Source organism: Neopsephotus bourkii, unplaced genomic scaffold, assembly GCF_033783945.1.
Source record: "Neopsephotus bourkii isolate Nb327-2 ecotype Australia unplaced genomic scaffold, CSIRO-AGI_Nbou_v1 NB_1388, whole genome shotgun sequence".
Lineage (NCBI taxonomy): Eukaryota > Metazoa > Chordata > Aves > Psittaciformes > Psittacidae > Neopsephotus > Neopsephotus bourkii.
In genome coordinates, this window is record NW_026901866.1 from 1,346,249 (window position 1) to 1,369,164 (window position 22,916).

Here is a 22,916-nt window from a genome sequence, read left to right on the forward strand (position 1 = left end):
AGTAAGTTCAAAATCACTTTGAGACCAATATGCTATTGTTTTCTTTTAATATGCTCTACTGAAAGAAAAACATGTTACAAATTCTGATAATCTTTCAAAAACTGCTACTTCTGTGTAACTACACACTCTTATTTCTATCAGGAGTGGAATGCCTGCTTAACTGTTTGATGCTATGGCAAGTAAATGCAGGAAGCGTGGAGGAAATTTTGTATAAGGACTCCCACATTTTCTACTGCAGGAGGAGGGAAGACTTTGCTTGGTTGCTGACAGCACAAGTGTTATGTCTATGGAATAACAGCAGCTTTGTAAAGAGAAAGTAGCGAGAAGGCAAGAGAGAAGAAGGGAAATCTGCAAAATCTATCAAAAATGCATGCAAGTGAAGGGATATAGGTGCTGAAGAATGTTGGTAGGGGAAGTCTGAAGGAAGGCTGGAATATCTTTGTAAGCTTGCAGTAATAGTAGCTGGGTATATTTACTTATACCTTGCCCTGGTGCAATTTTTCCTGAGTAATAATGTAGCTGATTTGGAAATGAAATTTCTTTTTAAAATTTCTCATTCAAACATTTACAGTTTTCTCTCTCAGTGAGATGTGTTCTCTTTGGAGAAAATAAATAAAGGAGCTTTTCACAGGTTTTTCATTCTCTGTTAACTCACAAAAATAGTTGTAAATAGGAAAATCATTAATGTATATGGAAAATGGGAGAAACAGAATAGTGGGAGAAAAGAAAAACACTGTGGAAACAGTAAGTAAATATATAGAGATGGTTGAATAAGAATCCACTATTTTTTACTCACAGCCGTGAGGCCCTCTTATACTGAGGATTATGAGCTCCACTGATATTATACTCTATGAATCCTGAATACAATCAATTGCATCCCAGTTCTTGTAGCTCAGAAATATGATCCATCTATAAATCAACTATGTTTGGTTTTAAACTGAATTTCTGCTTTTAACAATTGCAAATACCTACGTCAACTCAAATTCAGGCAGCACAGTTTCAGATGGATCTCTCTGATTTCTTTTCTTTACGAATTAATCTATCTCACTGTTGTATTTAAGTGTTTTTTGTCCCTGTTCTACTGATATCAACTGCAAATCCAAACAGGCTGTGAAGACCTCGAGTAGGCACTGATCAGTTTAAGTCTCAAAAAACTACATTCTGCAGAAGCTGAACTAACAGGGTTGAGGCACTATCTAGAAAATAGTAAGCAGCATAGTTACGCAATAAATCTATTGCAGTTTATTCTCAGTTTAAAATTTTTAGTACTAATGAAGGACTAGTTTTGCAGTATTCTGGCAAAATGAAGTAACAAATTTAAGAATTGCTAATCAAATATAGAAAAGATGCTTGCTTTACCTCTTAACTTATTTTGAGTGTGCATTTTCAGATTGCCCTACATATGCTTTTTTGTTACTTAACACAACTATAAGAACTTTATCACAAAAACATGTCTATGCACATGGATATCCAGAAAATCCTGTGAAAGTCTACTGAGATGCATCATCCCAAATATATGTAATAGCAACTTGGTGGGAGGCAGTCAATCATTCATTTGCTTTCAGTGCCCCATCCCAGAAGTGGAATTCAATTTCTCCTTTTCCAGAGGATGTAGAAATTCAGAATTAGTGGAAAACTGAACACGGGAAAAAAAAAAAAAATGCCAAGGAATAACACTCAGCACTTGTTTTCAACTTCATGGTCCTCTTTTAAGTAACTATTTTTGCAGTAAAAAAAAACCAATAAAAATGCTGGTGATGCTCTGGCTACATACTTGCACATATTCTCTACATACCAGGATGGAATGAGTTTACAATATTCTGTTGTAAATTAAACTGAGTTATTGCCAATAATCAAATGACAAAATGCTCTCATTTTCCTCAGCCTAGGGGATCCAATCTCTGAACAAGACTATGAAAAAACAGTAGTCCTGGGGGAAAACAGTGAAAAAAATGTTATACTTGTGCCAAATATTCTGTTCTAGTGATCAATTAATAATGGTAAATATTTTCAAGGCTACTGTCAGAAAGCTCATTTTCTAAAAAGCAAGAACTTATAAATAAACCGTGGGAGCCTGGGGTGCAGAATCTGTTCCTTAAGATTGGCTTTGCATGACAACATGGAATGTCCTTTACTATGCAAAACACTATATAACACGAAGGAGTAATCAGTGACAATACAAATCAATGAAAATACATTGTATTTCTTGTTAGATGTACATGTTAGAATGACTTTATTCTGAAGTGGAGAAAGACAACACAAGGGATAATGGCTGTTAATGTGTCTGGAAGGAGATTGAAAGGTTATTTTGTATAGAGAGTGTCAAATGATGGACTCAAAATTTACACCAATATAAATTGGAGATGAGAACTCAGAGGTAATGTTGTTCTGCTGAAACAAAATTTTACACTGGAATGTACTAGAATAAATATAACTGAATTGGTGTTGAAAGGAAAGTATTTTCAGACACTGTTTCCTAGGGAGCACAAGTCTTTAGTTATGAACTAAGTTACCATAAGCAAAGTATCCTGTGTTTTAAATATATGAATTATGATACATTCAGTTGGATTTGAATTATGAAAGTACCCTATCTATTATCCTTTCTCTACAGTACTGTAGAAAAGCTATTAACACTGCCACACTAGACTGTAATTACTATAGAATTACATATGAAATACATAGTTCAATTCCTCTGCCACTATGTAAACTTAAGCTGGATAAAAACATTGTTTCTTAAATTGAAGCACAAATTCCAGTTTCCACCAAACAAGGAAGTGGTCAGATGGCACTACACAGCATATAGACTTAAGGGCTTACCTATATGCATATTGTATAGAAATGCAAACTCACTAGCATCATTATAAAAGGACACATATCCCAGCTTGGCAGTCTTTATATCTTTGTGATTGGTACATTTCTTGAGAGACAAAATTGGGATTAATTCCTTTCCAGAATTAAGTTGATCACAGTAGCATTTATGTGGTCATATCCTTGCCCTCAAGCATTTTTCGTTGTTTTCTGCCCTAATATTCTGTCTAATTCTCCACATTATATGTATACCTCTCCATATATGTAGCTGTGGAGAAGGCTTCATTATAGCACATGAAAGAAATGCTGGCTCTGTCACAGATGCAACCACTGAATAAAATTACATTGAGGATCACACAGCTCAAAATACCTTCCATGGAGATGTAGCTTACAGAAAGAGTTCTTTGGCAGTCAGGAAGCCACACATACAGACTTGATCATCCACCACTACATCCCCATAGCCAGCCAACAGGTATTCTGCTGATGATGAAAACATTTAGGGTAGATGCAGTACTTCCAAGAATTCACGCTGGCATTTTAAATGGCAGTGTGTAACAGAATCATAGAATCATTTAGGTTGGAAAGACATTTAAGATCATTTAATCCACCAGTTGGCAGTTTTAGGCTTCTTGGAATTCAAGTGGCTTCTTGGAAGCACTGCTTCTACTGCAAGTGTAGGCATTTGCTTTTGTTGTTGAAGCAAGACTGTAACTCACCTTTTGTCGTGTTCTGTTTGTTTTGGGGGGGGTTCTTTGGGTGTTTCCTCTTCCCCCTTCTTTTATCTTTTTCCCTACTCACTTTGCACAATTAAAATGGGGACCTGGCTCCAGTTGACTTCTTTTCTTAGTCTGTTACCCTCTTTGCTTTTGGCTTCCCTGCCTCTTCCATCCCTCATATTGCATACTGTCTTCAGAAAGAAATCGGATTAAAAAATAATCCTATAACCTAAAATGTGTTTACTAAGAGTTGCACATTTGATAGTCCTATTACAAAGGACATGCTGGTTTTTGATCATGCAGGAAATTAATTCTGTTAATCACAGCATGCTTGTTACCCGTAAAATCTTAGCAAAGTGTTTTTATCATCATAAATCTCAGAAATGTTTTTATGAGTAATAATGTTATCATTTTATTTTTCAGTGTACTAAAACCATCGTAACAATGTGAAACCTTCACATAGAATGAGCAAAATTACAAGGCAACAACATTCTTACTTATCAAGGTACTTAAACTCATCATAGAGTTTAAGTGGCAGAAGTAACGGCACAATGAATTTTAAGCCTGTCCATAGGAGCCATAAAATGAAATTTTAGATAGAGTAGTGCTTGTTATAGCAACCAGAACTTCAGGCAGTTCCCAGAGCCATCAGAAATAACAGAGGGAATAAATGAAAAAAAAAACAAAGAACAAACCAAAACAAACCAACAAAACAAAACATACCAGTGAACAACAGCAGTATCTTTTTGCAGGGTTTCCCTTGGCTTTCAGAAATACATAGTTTTTTTGCTGGTTTTTCATACAGATTAGGAACATGATCTGTGGCTTCAGGACTGTGGAGTGCAAATGCAATCAATAGCGTGGCCTCAGCAGCATTGTCTGACCAAGTCCATGCAGGTGTCCTGACTATGCTCTTAATTTAAATTTTGGACTTTTGGTGTCTAATTCCTGATTGTACCCCTGCCTTTGGTTCTGCCCGGTGTAAGATTAAATACGACATAAGAGTGTGGTGTGCCCTGTGCATCAAACAGATCTCAGCTATGTACCCACAGAAGTTTCTTATATCACAAATACCAAAAAGCATTGAAGAAAAGTACAAAAGAATTAACCTCTCCAGAGACTTTCAAGACAATAGCTTCTGACAATAACATCCCAAAATTGTGAGATGTAAAAAGTCCTTGTAAGAATGGGAACTGAACAATGGCCAGTATCTTTTGCTACTTCTCTTGTTTTTCAGGTCTGCTTCTCCAGCCTGCGGAGCAAGAGACTGACAGGTGGGATGCAAAAGAAGGGTTTGTAATTATTGGGGGCCAGATGGGGAACAGGCTTGCTCTGACAACAGAAAGGGCTAGATTGACAGACAGTGATTGCTAAAACCAGGCAGAACACACAAATTAACAAGGATGCATATCCAGCCGAACCCATCAACATAACAGAGCATCTTTCATCAAAACTGCCAATGCCTTCCAGTTCCTTCAAGTGACACCTTTTCACACGCCACAAGAACTGTCGCATGCCCAAACAGTCCCATTCTTACAAACCGAGCAGAATTTGTCCTATGAAAGTAGTAATTCATCAATGCAACCTTTTGTCTTGTTTTTTTCCCTATCCTGCAGAGAAAACTATTTGTTATAGGAGGTCAGAACACACATATGTTGTCTTGAAACACAAGGTTGAATAACTTTCTGGGCCTGCCTCAAAAGCCCCAAGTAGCCAAGAAGAGGAAAGACTAGTCAGACACAGAAATTCTTTCCCCAATGTGCTAAAATTTTAAACTTAATCTTAATTAAAAACCTCCACTATTTGCACAGTTCTGATTGCTCCTACTGGAACCTCTGTTTGCATATTTAGAGCAATGAAGTAGCTTAAAAAGAGATTCTTAAAGAGTCTGTCATCCAAAACACTGATATTTCTAACAGTCATACTCCTCTAAAAGGCTTGTGTACCAAACCACATGGACAGGTAATGCATCTAGGATGATCTGTAGGGCTGGGCACCCAAAATAGCCATGTCCTTAAGGTTGAAGGTACCAATGTTCAGAACTCAGGACAGCACACTTGTGCAAGTAAAATTCCAGATTGATGGTGCACATTCCTCCAGCCCCATCTCTGCAGCAGACTGATATGTATATTTCTATTTAAAAATAATGAGGGATGGTAGGTTTTGCAAAACCAGTGCCTCTTAGGGAAAATTACCCAACACATCCCAGGAAGGCATGACTGTGCTAATGTAAAAATGTTGTGCCTTTGCCTTGGAAATTTTGCTCAGAGAGTTAGTTACTTGACGCATACTTTGGAGAAAATCTCTTTTCTCGTCACTGGGAGCTGTATTGCTTTACAGTGAAGTGAAACCTGATAACTTATGCGTAGAAAGTGTCTTCCAAGTTATCTGTATTTATTATATTGAAAAATCACATTGGGAATCAAATATAAGGTAATTATTTACTTCTTTAAACTTGCAGTGTATGACTCTGACATTACTTTGGTAATTCATTTTGACTTATTAATTTTACCATATTGTAATAATATTCCTGCTCTATGTTTTGATATCTTTTCAAGAACAAGGATTTTTGTATAATTCTGTAATTTATGCTGAAAGGAACCTACATAAAATTGAGAAATTACTCGTAAGGTGATGCCATATTACAGAAAAAATATTAAATCCTTCTGTAAAATAATACATCATTGTGTGCATGCTACAGAGTAATTATTTTTAGTGCATAAACAGTTTCATCTTTTCCCCAAGAAGCTCTATTTAAAAATTCTATATGATTGAGAAATGCTTCATATTTATTATTACAAACATATATGTGTTCAGTAACTAGTTCCATGATTTCCTAGGCATACCAACTCACAAAGCTGCAGAAGTTTCAAGTTAAAGTCTCCTTTGATTCGATATTTTGAGACAATTATTTTTGAGAGGCTCAATACTGTAAAACATTTTCAAGTCCAAACTCTTACACTGAGTGTACCTCAAAGACTCTTATTAAATGCTTATTTTATTTCCTCTAAAATGGAAAGATTCTTCCCATGCCTAGATTGTCTATTTGACATTATATTACCACTACAGATGGCATAGTTTTCTTACTATACAATGTAAGTGGTTTGGGTTTGGTTTCGTTGGTTTTTGTGTGGGGTTGTTTGTTTTTTTTTTTAATTAAGATCACTTTTTCTTCTCTTGCAGGGAGAAATTAATTTATTTAATAGCAGAGAAATGCCAGTTAAGTATTTTTTTCCTATACATTATTTTTTCTATTTATATGTGTGAGATATATATCCGTGTATGTGTGGTTTTTTGAGGAAAATTAGAAACAGAAAATCCAAAAAAGAGTTTTGAGGAAATAAAGAAAAAATATGTTAGTAAAAATATTAGCAATTATTGTAGCAACAGCAAAATACATAGCTTAATATACTGATGTGTACTACTGCCTCACCATGTATAAAAAGCAGGCACAGACTGCCTCTCTTTTATTTATGATCCTCAGATGAGGACCCTCTTGAAGCACCTAACACCTACTGAGGTAGAGGGAAATGTAAAAAGATAACTGTTTTAAACATAAAATATTTGTATTGCTGAGAGGTCACTTTTGCCGCTGCTGACTTCATTGCAATTTGCATACTATTAAAGCATTACCCATAATGTTTGCAAAATTTAATTTTAAAGCTATGCAGTTAAAGATGTTTGCTGAATTGTAAGCACCTAGGACATTTGGGAAATTTGTTAACACTTTGATAGTTACTGTATTTCTGCCTCACTTTGCTTTTTATTTAATCCCCCCACAAACACACACTGTTCTCTTCCATTTATGACAATGAATCTCATTTTAATGCAAGCTGAGGTACTTAAAGCCCCCCCAAGTATACTGCAACAGCACAGTAATGGAGATAACTTCCCCTTTTAATCTCAATATATTTAAGTTTGTTAAAAATGTCACTAATTTATTTACTTTTTGCTGGGGGCTGAGATCCAATTATACTCCTATAGACTAGAGGTGATGGTTATGATTTTCTACTTCACTCTAATACAGGCTTTCTCATTAAATCTCACAGCTCGGTAATCACAGTCATCACATTTGTGTTTCTGTGCTGCATTCATACTCACATTCTCTTCCCCTGGATTTCCATCCTCCTTCCCCCACTCCCTCCCCTAAGATCTTTATTTACTCCCTGGCAGAAACTGCAAAATTAAAGATGTATAATGTGCAGATACAATCTTTGCTTCCTTTGCTCTGCCAGACTAGCTTTTCACTCTAATATACACTTACTTTGTGAAGTACTGATATTAACTCGGCTACTATCATATGTGAACTACCACTCCCCTCTGAAGTCCTATAGAAAAGTTGTCAGATGACAATAAAACAGATGGAGTAAAGCAGGGACAACAAGAATTACTTTACATACTAATAACAACAATTTAATTTTCAAAACAGTACAGAACAAGCCTGCCTTTATACTATTCTTTAAAAAATTCAGCTTCCTAGTTCTCGTTCTAATAGATAAAGTCTAGTTCTAATAGGAAAATATTAGTTCTCATAGTCTTTTCCTGTGGTTGAGGAATGCACAGTTGCACTCAGCCCAGTGCCTATATCCTTATTTCAAAGAGAATCATTCAAACCGACATCAACCCTGTCAAGAATCTTGACTTTGAGCTGCTAATGCAGAATAAAAATCAATATAAATTTTGATCATTTGATGAATATTTACTTCTTTCTTTGGAGCCTAGGGATTTAGAATTGAAAACTGCTGAATCAAGTCATTTTATTTTTTTGTGTGTTTGTGCCAACACCAATTTTCTACCCTCCTGAAAGTTTCTGAACAAAATGTCTCATGTGGCATACATGTTGGTTTTCTCTGTCAATCATGACTGTGTGCCAGTAGGGAACCATAAACATTTTCCTTTTACAGTCTTAGTTCTCCAAAAAGGAATATTTTGATTACTTCCCTGGAAAAGGTAAACTTGTCTTATTTAGAAATACTGTGGAATGCCTATGTGTATTTTTCTAGGATGGCTGTTATGCATAAATTGACATTATCTATTAAGCATTTTCTTATCAGTATGAGTTGCTTCATACAAAAAAACCAGTTTACAATCACTGCAAACAAAGCTTAGCAACACAAGACAGATAAAGATCTGTATTGACATTATCACTTCCCCTATATATTCTGACAAAAAAAGCATGAATATTCTCACCAGTATAATTTACACCAAATGTTTGTGAAAATGAAGATAGCAGGAGACAAGTAGATCCCACAAGTGAGCAATTAAGATGCTACTCCAGTTTGCATTTCATCTTACAAAGAAATGTACCTTCAATCTTAAAAAAATGAGCTTCTAAAAAACATATATGTAAAGCTCCAATGTTTCCATAGTGATTGAGGGGTGTAAGGGTAGGGGCAGAGGGAAAAGGAAAGTTGATGCTTTTAAATTTAAAAAAGACCTAGATTAGTTTAACGAGAACTGTAAGTGCAAGCAATTTTCATCTTGCAAAATTTTTTTTTATATATGAATCAGTGGTAGACAGGCTTTATCTTAAGGAGCAATTTTGTTGGTCTCTTATAAATTAAATAAAAGTGGCAGCAGCTGTCTTTCAGAAGGCTGATATAGACTTGCACAGTCATATGATATTATGTAGACAGATGTTTTAAATAAAATAAAATATTTAGATTGCTAGATACCTTACTAGATACAAAAGGCAATTATAGGATGTCTTTGTTAAATTAAATTTCTTATTCTTCTGAGAAGAAACAAAGGGAATTGTCCTGGAAACTGTACCAACAGGAAATGATTCTATATCTGAAACAGCTGGAGACTGTAACCAATATAAATTTACTTGAAAATAAAAACGCTGTATGCCTCTAGAGACATGCAGCAACATGCAGCAAAAACAGATGTGATATAAAATTATTTTAAAAAACCCTTTGTTTATATATACATATAGAATATTAAGATATGATCCACTCAGAGAGACTGCTCAAGGTCAAGACAAAGTAACAGAAAAATTAAAGTCCTAAAATATAACAAAAATTACATCTCTTTTTTAACAATAAAACTTTATTTTTTTCACATGTGCTGCCTTTTCAGAAACATGCTAGACACCTTACTTCAACAAGGATTCTAATGTGATAACATCTTATAAGCATTACCAAGACAAAATTTAGTGGAATGCTTTTAGCAGCACTTTAAGGTAAGACTCTGTTATATGTGTCAAAGTTCTAAGTATAACTTTAAAAGAAAAGCCAACATCCAGCACTTCAGTTCTTTAGATATAGCATTTAGGAAAGCTTTCCACAGTGTAAAAGGGACTTTTGCCAGAGTAAAGACTGCACAATTGTGTTTTATATGAAACCTTTAAAAATATACCACACATTCTAGCCCATGACTGTCTAATGCTCAGCCTATTTGCTCTCTCCATTTTTATTGAAAACACCACAGTATTACAGACTAATTCTATGTATATGTAGTTATTTTACTCTTTCTCAAGATTTCCACTAAAAACTTGTCATGACTACAGGCACAAACCTGCACAGTGATTTGACTAAAGCAGCTAAGGTCTTCACTTATAAAGCAAATATTCTGGAAAGAGTTCATATGCCCAAAAGTGAGATTAAAAAATTTACAGATATGCCTTTCAAATCACCATTGACAAAAATCCATCCAAATTTTTGCATGGCCACCTTCTTCCTTGTTCCCTAACAAAATGATACTGTAAAATTACTTGTTCAGGGTGTTTTGTATATAATATTATTTTGCAACTTGGACAATTAATTAAACCTTTTTCTCTGCCTCATACCTAACAAAAACACCCCAGTGAAATAAAAATAAACAAGTATACCCAAGATACTGGATGTATACCCAAGATATTATAGTCTCTATACAGCAAGAGAAGTAAACGATGTTAAAGATTCCTTTCAGAAAGCTTCAGGTTGGATTGCTTTCATTTTTTCCAATAGCCTTAATTGGCTAAGTGCCTTTGGGCCAACTAATATCCAGAGAGACCTAAACTGAATAATCTTGTAAATACAATGATTTCAACAGATTTTCATCAAAGACATGACCATTACACAAGATACTGCCTGCTTGGTAATAGTTCTCATTCAGAATGTAGTTAAACTTGCCAAATTAATACAAGATTTATTGTTACAGTATTCTGTGCTACCAAGAGTCCAACAAACAGGAGACAGTTAGCTATTTTTACTTGAGTTTAGACAGATATTTAAATGGATATGAAAAAGCATTTTAATTTCACAAGGGAAAGGAGCCAGGTCCAAAGCAGACTGAGAATATCAAAATCACCATTCTCAATATGTAGATGTTCAAGATGACATATGTCTGTAACAAATGTTCATATAATTATACAATTGCATAATTTAATCCTTTTCCTTAGAAACAATATTAGGACATATAACTGAGATGACAATAATATATCACAGTATATGCTTATCTGCTGCATCTTTTTATTTTAACCTGATCTATGAAAATGTGACTTTTCTGCAGCTAAAATAAAATGTATATTTACTCAAAGAATCTGAACTGGAATTACTACAGAAAATATCTGTCGAGGTAAAACTTTAATTAAGATGCACATTTCCAGTAACCATAAATAAAATTGATATTTTGTGGCCATTAAGTACATGTAAAAAAGATTATACTGCTAAAGAAGTTGAGTATCACTTCACAGGCATTCTGGGCATGCAGATTATGATAGACCTAAATCTGTTTCTAGGTACAACAAAAAAAGTGTGAGCTCTAAGCCAGCTATTGACCTTACAACATGACGTGGAACACAGTCTTCTAAAATGTGAAAATAGCAACAAAAAAAATTACACACTGATTAATCTAGACTCAAGAGAGGTCAGAAAGTGATAACTCATAAGTCAAGGGTCATTACAGTCTTTTAAAACAAATATTTAAAATGCAGCTTGGTAAAAGGGTTTTATTCTCATCACACAAATTCCTTAACCAGATTGATTGATATTGTAAAGATACTTTTACTTTTGTCATATCATTAATTAAAATGGAGGCATTAAGTCTAAGTATTACAATAGAATATTACAGCTTTTATTAATAGACACAGGCAATCTATTATACAACTAGTTAGCAGCCACTGTACTGGGATGGTCTAAGGCCTAAGGATATTTTTACCAGGAAAATATGCACAGGTGAGGGATCCTGATAATACAGCCACCTTTTTCTGCAGGTTCTCTTTGCTGAGCATGGGTGAAATCTGACTCTCTAGAGGTCTTTTTCCATAAGGATATATAAGAATTATGCTCAACGATACTTCTGCATTACATGTACAAAGAAAATTTGGATCCTACCACAGAATCCTACATCCATTCTCCAACTGTGTGTACAAACCAACAAAAGTTATCATGCTTTTTTTGGATCTTGGTTTCATTATAAAATAACCATCAATGTCTTATTGGAGTATGCTCAGATTAAAAGTTCAAGTCCTGGAGCTATCAAGAATAATTACCATATAAAGTTGTATGGTAGCAGGACATTATGGTCTTGTTTATGGAGCTTAGGTAGAATTTCCAATCAGCATGATTGCATCTATTTCTAGTGCTTTGTTAATCGCTTCCTGAAGCTGCTCATTAAAGCTCCTATGTCAACACGTAATGCTGTGGTGGCTGAAACAGATTGGGAATACAATCACATCTCTTGGCTTGGCTGAGAAGTACACCGCAACATTGCACACTTTATCACAAATGCTGTTTTCCCATTTGATAAAATGCCTTACCATGTCATGGAACAGTGGTCATTTATTTCAGAGGAACAAGCTGAACCTTACACTGGGTGTGAGCAAATATCATTCTATTTTTTTCTCCCTCAACAATGGAATTGCAGTGAGACCAAAGCACAGCAGTTTAACATCTCTCTTGCAACGGTCACAGAAGAGATGACAGCCCTAGACAATAATCACTTGCCAATACCACAGTACTCACCTACCAACTGTGAAAGCTCTCATAGCTGTAGTCAATAATTGAACCGACCAGTTCCACTGTGCTGCATGTGATTGGTGATATTATCCCTTTAAGTGTGTTATTTAAGTTTGCAATGCAGTTAATTGAAACCCTACTAGATGCAAATCAAAAGTTTCAGCCTTAATTGAGATATTTTGAAAATTGAACCCATTGCTTCAGGCAGGTGCTACATGAGATTCCATTAATATAGGTAATTAACATTAGCCTCTGCTTTAATTAACATGCACACTTTAATTAGTAAAGCATTAACCAACATTAAAAAATCTGATCTTCATGCATCACAAAAACTGCAAAGTTATGACTATGTTATTTTTTTCCAAGACTCTAAATCATACAACATATCTATTCTTTTTTTCTTTAAATACATCAAGGCATTTTAAAAAGAGAAATAGAAATTTAAAATATACATCCTTGTTTAACTGAACATTTAAAATAGTGGCAAAGATTCCTTAAGAATAGCTAAGATATAAAGAAAGCTCACATAATGCTTCAAAACTTCAGTCTAAGATTTATAAATATGTATATTATGTATATTATGTATATGTGTGTGTATATCTAAATAGTCACTTTATAGAGAAAAATAATTTTTTAATCAGATCCATTGCTCACTGTTAATTCTATGGCAGAGGCCAAGTACGTATTTTCCAGAGCTGGTATTTAAAAAATAAATGTCCTATCAACGGTGCTAGCTTTGCTTCCCTTCATGGTTGTTGTAACACAACATTTTAACATCGTGCTGCTCCCCAAAGTAAGCCTATGACTGCAAACACGTTTGCAAACATGAACTGAATGTCCTCGTGAGTTTGCTCAGAGCCTTAAACAACAACCTCAAGAAAGAACCTGTTGCTCCAAAACTTTTTGTCCTACTGTGTCCCAAAGCCACTGCTGAGGATCATCATCGCTGGAGATCAAATCATCTGGGGAGCTGTAGTGATATAACTGAGCTGGTTCAAGATCAGCCTTTCTGCACAGCAGGTCCCATTTACAGTTCTATAAGCTCTATAAGCGAGGGAACTTAAATGCAGTTACACTTATACTTTCAAACCAAATACAGGAGTATTTCTTTGATACAGACAGGTCTTTATGACTCTGGACTGTTTTATTTTGCATCTGAAATCAAAATTGTTATTTAGAAGCATAGTATGTTCCCAGACATATCTAACATATGAAACTCCATCCAAGCCTATGAAATTAAATGGGACAGAGCTCCAGCTTAATTATCCTTCTTTAAAGAAAATTTAGCATCAATATCTTTCAAAATACATTTCCAAACATTGCAAAGATACGTTCATCTTCCTAACCCTTTCCTTCTATTACGTACCCATATGATTCTGATAGCTTTGTGATAAACATGTTAAGTTCCATTTCTGCAACCTAGACAGATGATTTCAGATACACTCACTTTATTTCCTGGGGTTTCTTTCTCAATACATACAGGTGGAACGTGTATTAATTACTGTTATCCAATTCATAATAAAGTGCTGGATGTGTTGGCTTGCATAATACAGTCAGCTGAAGCCCAGATCTGCTTCTACAATTTCTGCACGTTCTGAATCTCTGTTACATTTGGCAGTGAATGGACAATGTTAAAGGGCCACATACTCTATTCATATTGAATCCAAATATCTGCAGATCTCAAAGACAGCATGTACATATGCAGAGGAAAGAGTATGTCCTTTCTGAAGCTCCTAGAAGTACCACATCAATGTCACATCAGTGTTCTGTTTGTTTCTTTTTGTTAAAAGGGAAAGAATTTTCATGACAGAAACATGAAGACCAAAAAAAAAAAAACAACAACAAACAATCCAAAGAGAAACCAACCCCCAAAACGACTTTAAAACTGGAAATATTCACTTAATTTTAAGCACTTTTTCTCCATAGGAGTAAATCCTACATCGTCTTTCCTATTCATAACACACAGACATATACACATCTCAAATGCAAGACTTTCGAGACACTGAATCTACAATCCTTCCAGCCTAAATAACAATAACAAAAACAAAAAAACAACAACAACAACAACAAAAAAAAAAAAAGGGAAAAAAAGCTAGATCTCTTTGATTCAATTTGCCAGATTTTGCGGGGTTCTGCAGGACATATTGTGGAATTTCGACAGTTCTCCTTGAAATCAAGACAGCCTTACAGCTAAAAGAATACTTTGCTGAATGCTTCTCATGGCATGCTGCTAAATTCACCGTATTTTATACCCTGCAAAACCACAGCTAGACTGAGATCAACATAAATAGTCAAATCTGTCTTGACTTGCTATTCGAGTAACCCATAGAGATCAGTAAGCTACTGTTTTCTGTAAAGCACTGTGAGAATGCTTTTAAAACAGTGATTTTCACAATACAGAGTTCGTTACAGTCTGTGTATATTCAGATTTACATGTAATACTAAATGAATGCACACATTTTCCTTTTTTTCCTTTGGTCTTATTTACTTGGTTGAATTTCACTATGTATTCTCTTTTCATGGGAAATAACAACAAAACAAGAAAAAAATATGTAAAGGAAGTGCTTAAAACAATTCTAAGAAGCATTTTGATAATTAAGGTAGTCTTGTCTTGAGGTGAAGTTCCCACAGTGTATTGACCACACAATGATCACAGAGCCAGAGAAACCCCTGTTCCTCTGTAGAACATGCAATAACTCTGCAAAAGGCCAGCTGTACTATAGCCCCATCAGAAAATCATCCTCAGGTCATCACTGCAACATAATAAAAGAGCTGGCTCACTCACTGTTTCAGAGGATTCCTCCCTGTTGTTGGGCAACGGGGACAACAGAAGGATACAACGAGACATTTTTAATTGCAGTAATCTGCAAATGTTGTTGGGTTTGGGTGACAGAGTTCCTAGTTGCTTTCCCACCTGGCTGCACTACCTACATGAGCCTGAAGTTAGGGTGACGGATTTCACAAATGTTGTACTCATTAGTCCCAATACACAGAGTTAAAACATACATGCTTTCCTTTTAATACCAAACTAAAAGTTGTGAATAACTGGCTCAGAAATTCTATTAAAATTGGTTATTCATTCTTCTGTGCCACCGTTTCTGAATTTCTTTATGTAAACTTGTTCAGACCCTTATTAAAAATAAGCAGCTTTAGAGAGTCCTAAAATAGTACAAATACACACGTCATACAATATTATAAATGAGGAACTTCCAAACCTGCTAAAAGCATTGGTTTTAAAATATGAAAATCAAATTCTCAGACTGGTCAGTGCAGTTGTTTTTCTTCAGTAAACAATTGAGCAAAAGCTTTGGGACTTCCAGTAATACAAGAATTATAAATATACAGGGAATAAAGTACATTGCGTTCATGATATTTTGAATGGCTTGTTTCCTCCAGCCCCCTCTCCCCTCAAGTGAGGTCTTTAAAGGCTAAACCTAGAAAGTGAAGAATGGGTTGCATTCTGTCAGTCAATGGCAATTTTCTTATTATTTCAAAAAAGCAAAATATGTCCTTACAAATCATGTGACAAAAATAATATATATATATAAACTCATAATTTCAAACACATGATTTCTGACAGCAGTATTCAACATATTTTTAAGAAGGGGAATGCATATTGTAGCACAAGTATCATGATATGGGGTTGCAAGCAAAGAAGAGTTTGAAAGCAAGTGGAGTCGATGCTTCTCAGTTATTAGAAAAATTTCATTTCACCTCTAAAAATAACGTAACTTCCTTTTACCATGAGGAAAACAGAACAATATAGGGTTCAGTAAGTAGCTTGGACTGAAACTTCAAGTGTCAGCCTTTTTTCTCCTATACCACTGTAGGAAGGGCTGGGGACACCAAACCTTTTTTGCTTACTCTGGGAAGTAGATTTTGCCTTTCTGTAGTAGCTGCCACTCCTTCTACGCCAGCTCCTTCATTGGAAACTGTAAGTTTCCCATGATTTAGACACTGACAACTGCAGACAGCAAGGTCATAGCAACCACTGACAACCAGCTATCTTGCATTATGCTGAGAGCCATCCCTTAAGCTGTTTGTTCTTTTTCTGACCTTAACACATGGTCTAATAAAAGATATTAAACTTTGCATACCCTTATCTATAGTCCATAACTTGTGCTTACACACTAAAGTATGTTTTAGGCAGTCTTGCACCACAGAGTCTGACATGTTCTGAAGCACTACTTCAAACACACCAGAAATGCTTGTGTAATTACTTAAAGCAAAATATGTGTGATACACAACACCCAATGTCCTTTTTTTTAAGAACAATGACTTCTCTCAGGCTATGAAAAAACATAGCTAACCTCCTTTATGAACTGGAATGATAACTATTATTTTTGCCTTATGGATGCTTATGAGTAATTTGGCAAATGTGACTTTACACTTACAAAAGCCACAATGAACAAGAGAAAGCAACTTTGAAGTTAACTCACTAAACCAGTTTTGGAAACCTACATTTTATTTTTCTATATTCAAAATGCCATAATATAAAAGACACTGGAACGTTAGAAATAGTCATTCTGATAAGCACTGTATTATATGGCACATCATTTACAGAGCCAGTATTTTTAAAGAGCAGTGCACCATAGCACCATAATATGTTCCCAAATTGGTAGCATATACTTTTAGTGTGAGCTTAGAATTCAAACTAGCATCCATTTTAATTTGATATAACCTATTCTAATTACATAAAATCAACCCTGAACTTAAAATCCTACCACAAAGTAGCAGCAGTCCACTTAAATGTTCTTTTTTTTTTCCTGTGCTTGCCTGGTTTTCCCAGAATCCTGGTATAACTTTCTTTCTCTGTTGATCTTGCTGCTTGCCAATACTCACATTCACTGTTCGTGTATCTGGCAGAACTTTTGTTCACTGCTTGATTTGCTGTCCTATTGAGACATTACTGGGAGCATGGGGAGTTTGCTGCTATACTCACAGAGAACCCTTTCTGCTTCCATTTTCCTTCTCACACATGTAGTGAGAACATCAGCCTTAAAAATCCTCCATAACCAATTTATATAATTCTCTTCACTACAAATGAAAAATAGAGAAGCTCAGTATTTCTTGTCAACAAATGTATTTATTAGCTACATTTGCGTTTAGTTTGTTTAATTGTTAATAAGTTCCTAAGTTCAAACACAATATGCTAACTTCATTCAAGGAGACCTGCAAAAAGTGGATATACCCCAGGATTAATATGCATTTTTCATCTATCTAGACAAAAAAAAAACCAAAAAAAAACAAAAAAAAAAAATTTGAAACTTAGCAGAAACTTTGGAGAAAAATTAAAGGCAGGTAAGTTTTGATCATGTATTTCTTCTTCCCAATTGACATACATGGTAAAAAATGGTAGAGAATAGGTTAAACACTCTAAAAGGAATTTAACCTTAAATTTGACAGAAGCTAAATGGCTGTGACATTGGGTTCTTCTACTTTATTCCAGCTAGTAATCCACCTTCAAAGTTCCTGTCAGGTAAATGACCTTGTATTTCATTAACTGATAATTAAATGGATTTATTCCACTAACGGTTTTAATTAAAATGCTAGAAATATTGATTACCCCTCTCATCCTTATTCCCCCAGATGAAAAAAAGGTTTTAGGAATGTTTATTTAGAGAAGACAGAGAATTAAATTAGATTGAATCTCTATGAGACCTGAAGACTGGTTCTTTCATTTCTGCTGCTCAAGCAGAAAAAAGGTTTCAATTTTTTGATGTTTGATTAATTATTTTGAAATCCATTTATGCTTACCTTGGTGTTTAATTAAAAATGTCATTTTTAGCATAATTTAATTGGCTATCTGTGGAAGACTAGCTTCAAACTTATATTTTAAAAATGTTGTGGGCTTTTTTTTTTAATTTGGGGTAAAAGAAACTTTTTACTTATTTGCTTTTGCTGTAAAGGTATCATCTCATGAATGAAGAACTAAGAAGGGCTGAAGATTAACTGGGTTTTCCACATTTGAATATGACGATACATATGCTTATGAGTAATGCAGCTTTATTTGGCTCTACACTTGAATCCATTACCAGTCATTTAGAATCTCTAATCTAACAAATGTGGAGTATGTGCCTCCAAATATGTTGCATTCATTGTTTCTGACATTAACCAAATTCTCTGCAGTGTGTCCAGAAATGCTTTCAGTATGGGCTGGGATCCTTTTACAAATGGTTTACTACACAGTATATAGTACCGAAAAGAAGCATTTAGTTCCATTTATAATCAAGAAACAAATATTAAAGAACAACACCTTTTTTAAATATTAATTGAAAATTTATCTACTTAGTTTTGCTCACACAAACATGTGCAAGTATTTCACTGTTTTCATACCCATCGTCTTACCTATCTAAAACTTGCTTTCTGCATGAGCCACTAATCCACTGAAGAAGCAACTTTTTCTTAAGTATAAAGGAGATTTAAATTAAACTGTTTTGCATTTTTTCAATACCAAATACCTATAAAGAACACATTTTATTACCACTTGGTAGCCCTAAAGCATTTTATATAGAATATTCTATATGGAATTTGACAGTATTTTGATAATAAAAATGCTAAACTAATAATGAAAGCCCTAATTCTGTAAAGCACATGCTTAACTTCAAGCACATAATCCATCCCATTGAAGGGCAATAGGATTACTCCCACAGGTACCAGTACAAATTATGGATTTGCTTAAAGTTTTTGGTGACTTGAGAACTCCACACATACATATTTGCTCCTTTTGTGTTATTTACTTGTGCATTGAATACCACATAAAAATGGGGTCAAAAACCTAGGAAAAAGGAAAGACTAATTGCAATACATCATTTCACCTCTAGTCTGAAAAAGAAGAAAGCTCTCCTCTGGAAATAGTCATGATGCTAGACTCTCTGGCTTGTCAAAAACATGTTAGTGATCTTAGTGATCTATTTTATGCAGTCAGTATAAGTTACATTTCCCCACTCTTTGTACATGTGTTTAATGAAGAAAAATTTCATAGCCTTTCTTCAAGCCAATGGGTCAATGAAAACATGAAAACATCCTGAATCAAAATATTTGTCTCCAGAGCTCCACTTCTTTAGTTATTTCAAATTTCATGTGAGCCTGAAAACAGTTAGGCGACAAAGCCTTGTGTATACTCGTGAGTCCTTTCAGAATGGGGTGGCTTAAATGTCTTTCCAATGATTTACTATCTAAAACTCATTCTTGCCTTTTAACAAATAATTGCAACAAAACCCAAAACCTGCTTGTGTGTTTGTGAAATACAGAAGATTTAAGTTGAAGAGTTGAAAAAGACGAATTATGTAGCATGATGCTGCCCATCTGAAGTCAGTGGATGTTCCATTCCCCTGATGTGCTCATTGTTACATTTTCAAAGCACTTGCACACAGTTTTACTCATGCAGCTTTCCATGACGTCAGTGCGAGTCCAGTAGCCAGCACAGCAAGTCAGACTCCTTCCCACAAACATGCTCATGCAGGCACTTTATTCATACAGAGCTCTTTCTGAGTTCACAGCAGCTACTTCAGTGATTACTCGATTCCACACATACAGGTTTGCAGGGTAAGGTTGTTAATGCTTTTCACTCTGGCTGTGAAATGGAATGGTAAAGTTGAACTGACCAACTTTCACAGACTATGTACAGTCAAGGCAGCAAGGACTGCCAAAACTTTTGGTCAAGCTTCTGTTTCTTTGACATGCCCATTGCCATATTCATGTCACCTTTCAGAGAAGAACTGAAGAAATTGGTCAGAGTATTTTATTTCTGGAGTTGCTCTTTTATTGCTGCTTTCCTTTTCCTTATTGTGAATGTGGGGAAACAGAATATTATGTTTTCATTTGATTTTCTGCTATTGATTTGCTCAGTATTTAACAGGATCATTTTGCCTTTTTGGTTAAATTTTCTATTTTATATTGTGCAAATTTATTAAATTACTGAAGAACCTTTGACCATGTGCTGTCTATAAATGAAATTCTGACAGCAGTGATTTGCTGGGTGTTTTCCATGTCTACTTTTAATGATGATTTCCAAGGGAAATGCTAACTAAAAAAGTCACTGCACGTAAGTAACTTGGATGTCCATGGACAAAAGAGGATTGAAAACATGTGGAAGCTTTTCAACAAAGAGCAATTGCTATTCAAAACTACAGAAATTACACAAGCAAAAGCATGTAAAAATGCTGCATTTCTCTTGCTACCACTGGGAGCTATTGAATTGGTTTGTTTTCAGACACATGTGAAATAATTTTTAAAGATACACATGGCATAGATTTTACTGCCCTTTTTCCTGAACTTCGAGAAAATAGCAGAGATGAATAACTTTATTTTTAACACTGATGTATGACACATTTTAACCTGTCTACACACAAAAGTAGTGCTGTTAACAACTGCAACTTTCTTCAAGTATGCTATGAATCACTGTATTCCTTTTCCCTTTTTTCATGCACCATTGCCACTATCTTACCTTCAGCGGTTTTGCTAGATTTCAATGAAGATGGAACCAGAGGGCACACATTAGAATTTTATATCAGTTCAAGAAGGGGAGAGAAGAAAGACATATGAAACTAGAATGACATTCATTGAAGGTTCCCTAGGGAAGATAACACATGTTTTTGTCTTTCACCTGCTAGGCATGCTAAATCAGTGCAATGATAAGCTAATTTATGAAATATATTTCATTGAAACCTGGACATCTTTACTGTTGCTGTTTGGATATTAGCTTTTCAGAAATAAAAAAACACCTAATTTAAAAAAATGTTAAAAGACTGATTTTCTTAGGGAATGCTTATATGTGCACTGAAGCTCTGGGTTTCAGTGTACAAACATTTCAAAAGCAGATAGGATTAGGAGAAAATTAAAATTTACACTCACTACTCCTCTGAAGAAGGAGTAGCTTTCTTTCAAATCCGAAAGAGGACTGTACCCTGTCTTTTAAAATGTACTGAAATAACTGAAATAATGAATGCATTGAAACCACAGTAGTTGTAAGAATGGCAAAAGGGTGTCTTACCAAAATAGTGGCTTAGCCACCTTCCATAACAGATGTGTAAAAATCCAACATTGAGTAGTCAATTTCTTATAAAGGCAATAAAGGTTACCTTTTGTTCCTCAGAAACCAACACTCAGAAGCTCCCTTCAGGAGGGATCTTTAGGCCACTTGTGTTCAGGGATTGCATGCTAGAAGATTTTAAGACTTTGTTATTTCAACTATGGGAAAATGTATTACATTGCTGTTAATAGAACATGATGCTAACGGAAAGCTTTAAAATTTGCTTCATCATCCAAAAGAACACTGGAAAATGTTGTGATACATCTGTTTCTGTTTGGCTTTTTTTACAAACAAGAATACCTCAATAATTCATAGTCCTTGCTAAACCACACGCTCACAAGGAATTTACAGACAGTCCATAATGCAGATGTAGAGACAGACAATTCAAAAAGCATATACTAATGAGGTTAAATCTTACAAAGTAACCTAGCTGTCTTACAGATAATTGTATTTAATTTTAACAGTTTCATGATCAGACACAGATGTGAGCATAATATCAAAGAGGACTTAATGCTTACAACAGTTATATCTCATAATTTATTCTATTTATAATTTTGGTGGTACATTAACATTTTTTTTTCTTTTCCTTTTTCTTTTTCTTTTTTTTTTAATATTCCAAGCAAAGTTTTTAAAGAAAAAAAAATATTGAAACACTGGACATATGTACACTTTCGGCTATCCTACTGGGACTTAAATATTTCTTGTTCTGAGAAAAAAAGAAGCTTGGAGAAACTGGAACATCCAGGAGCTTAACCACCATTAATAAATATAGTTATCTTCACTACCCCCAGAACTGAAGACTGCACTTCCCGAAACCTTTATCTTTAATCTGCCCTTCAACTGTAGTGTTTGCTGGCCCCAACAGAGAAAGGAACTTTAGACTTATGAGCAGCTTCAGCAAGGTCAATGAGGCAACATACATGCTTAAGTTTTAGTGCATGGTTCAGCATTTCACTGAATTCATACTGCAGTCTTTTTCTGAGCATTTATGCAAGAGTTAGGAGAAAATGTGTCAGCTAAAGTTACCTGTTCATTGGCGGGGGATGAATAAAATCTCTTTGCCCAGTTAGGTTTCCCTAGGTGTTTCTACATCTATTCTGATGAGCTCTCTACACTGAAAAAAGATTTCTTTTTACTAATTATACCTATACTAACTTTTATAAACCAGATAAGAACATAATTCTCATCATTTATTTGTTATTCCTCCATGTTGATTTAATACCTTTTAAAATGGTTGACCCTTATGGATACCAGTGTAGAAAGCTCCACTGAAATCAGTAGATATCTTCTCAGTTGTAAGATGAAAATTTTACCAAACAAATACAGAGAAGGCTCAAAATGACCAATTTTCAAAAGTATTTATAGGGCTCAGGGATACAACCAGGTAGCTCAATTCAAAAGTATATATGCATGAAT

General features: G+C 34.8%; 1 protein-coding gene across 5 annotated transcripts in view; it reads right to left on the bottom strand.

Moving 5' to 3' along the window:
• The window catches only part of AKAP6 (A-kinase anchoring protein 6), a 281,727-nt gene that overhangs the window by 91,529 nt on the left and 167,282 nt on the right, over positions 1 to 22,916 (bottom strand). The window lies entirely within an intron of this gene.